Raw genomic sequence first — 2,500 nt, 5'->3', positions numbered from 1 at the left:
AAGTGAAAATATGCGGAAGCACCAGTTCATATAGAAACAGACTGAACTTTTTAGCCTAGCTTACCAATGGACAGTTTGTAATAATACCTGCATTCAATGCGCTATCTGTGTTGTTTTTTCACGTAATTTTTCAAATGTTTTTGGTAAATATTCTTTATGTAGGACTATTTTGTTTAAAGTTTAGGCATGCCATCCCCACACGTCCCTCTGCTACGGCGGCCTCTACTCCCAAAAAGCTGTCCCCCTCGAGCCGCGGGCGTCTCCCCTTCTCTCCGGTGAGTGTCAGAGGTTTTTCGGTTCTGTTTACCATATATCCTCCCGATGGAGATAGCTTGCTAGAATAATTTAGAGTATTATATGAGTGGGTGTGCTATGTATGTTTATCATAGTGTGTCTGTCTCTGATTATGCATGTGTATGTCTGCAATTTTGTATGTAGCATGTATATAGCATGTCTTGTTTGTATGTATTGTGTACATTTACCAGATGTATGCTGTGTACATTTACAACATGTATGCTCATCCTGATACGTGTATGATTTCATTTGCCATGTTCCTGATTGTTCCGCCCTCATATGTGCCTCGGCTCTGCTTAAGCCCTGGCGCTGTAAAGTACCTTGAGACAATTGTATTGATTTGGCGCTATATAAATAAAATTGAATTGAATTGATTTGAATTGAATTGTGTGTGTTTGTGTATGTGTTTGTGTGTGTGTGTGTGTGTGTGTGTCTCTGTGTGTGTGTTGTGTGTGTGTGTGTGTGTGTGTGTGTGTGTGTGTGTCTGTATGTGTGTGTGTGTGTGTGTGAGCGTGTGTGTGTGTGTGTGTGTGTGTGTGTGAGCGTGTGTGTGTGTGTGTGAGTGTGTGTCTGTGTGTGTGTGTGTGTGTGTGTGTGTCTTCTGTGTGTGTGTGCGTGTGTCTGTATGTGTTTGTGTGTGTGTGTGTGTGTGTGTGTGAGCGTGTGTGTGTGTGTGTGTGTGTGTGTGTGTGAGCGTGTGTATGTGTGTGTGTGTGTGTGCGTGTGTGTGTGTCTGTGTGTGTGTGTGTGTGTGTGTGTGTGTGTGTGTGTGTGTGTGTGTCTCTGTGTGTGTGTGTGTGTGTGTGTGTGTGTTAGTCTCTGCTTCTCAACAGGAATCAGAGGAGCATGAGAAGAGAGGTTCTCGCTGCCTGACTCCTGGTGCATCATGGGGAAGTGCTGTGACCCTGCCCCCTCCCAGGCCGCAGCCCACCCCTGTCCTCCCCGCCACGGACCCTCCCCCCTGCCAGCCCATAATGTTCCCGCCGTTCCCCTGCCGCCCCCCACGCACGCTACCCACAATGCCCCTGCTGCACCTGCTCCTGGAGCAGCCCCGCTATGCCCCGCCCCCACCACAGTTCCTGCTCAACGACTTCCTGCTGCAGCTGGGACACAGCCGTGCACATCAGCGCTTGAGAAGGAGGCGGGTCTCTGTCTACCCCTACAGGAAGCTACTGGAGCACTTCCTGTTTGACCTGCATAGCAGCAAACAGACAGAGGTGGCCAATCAGATTCTGTCCTCTGAACAAATCCCGCCCACGAAGTGCAGAGTGCCTCAGAGACAAATGCTGTGTGGTAAAAAACAGAAACTACACGACAACCTAACTACACGACAACCTACACGACAACCTACACGACAACCTAACTACACTACAACCTACACTACACGACAACCTACACGACAACCTAACTACACGACAACCTAACTACACGACAACCTACACGACAACCTACACGACAACCTAACTACAACCTACACGACAACCTAACTACACGACAACCTAACTACACGACAACCTACACGACAACCTAACTACACGACAACCTACACGACAACCTACACGACAACCTACACGACAACCTAACTACACGACAACCTACACGACAACCTACACGACAACCTAACTACATGACAACCTACACTACACGACAACCTACACGACAACCTACACGACAACCTACCTACACGACAACCTAACTACACCACAACCTAACTACACGACAACCTACACGACAACCTACACGACAACCTAACTACACGACAACCTACACGACAAGCTACACGACAACCTACACGACAACCTACACGACAACCTACACGACAACCTAACTACACGACAACCTACACGACAACCTACACGACAACCTAACTACACGACAACCTACACGACAACCAAACTACACGACAACCTACACGACAACCTACACGACAACCAAACTACACAACAACCTAACTACACGACAAACTACACGACAACCTACACGACAACCTAACTACACGACAACCTACACGACAACCAAAAACTACACGACAACCACACGCAAGCCTAATACACGACAATTACCTAACTACAACGACAACCTACACGACAACCTAACTACAACGACAACCTACACCGACAACCTACACGACAACCTACACGACAACCTAACTACACGACAACCTACACGACAACCTACACGACAACCTACACGGGCTAACACGACA

This window comes from Clupea harengus, chromosome 2, assembly GCF_900700415.2.
Source record: "Clupea harengus chromosome 2, Ch_v2.0.2, whole genome shotgun sequence".
Taxonomy (NCBI): Eukaryota; Metazoa; Chordata; class Actinopteri; order Clupeiformes; family Clupeidae; genus Clupea; species Clupea harengus.
This window is presented reverse-complemented; position numbering follows the sequence as displayed.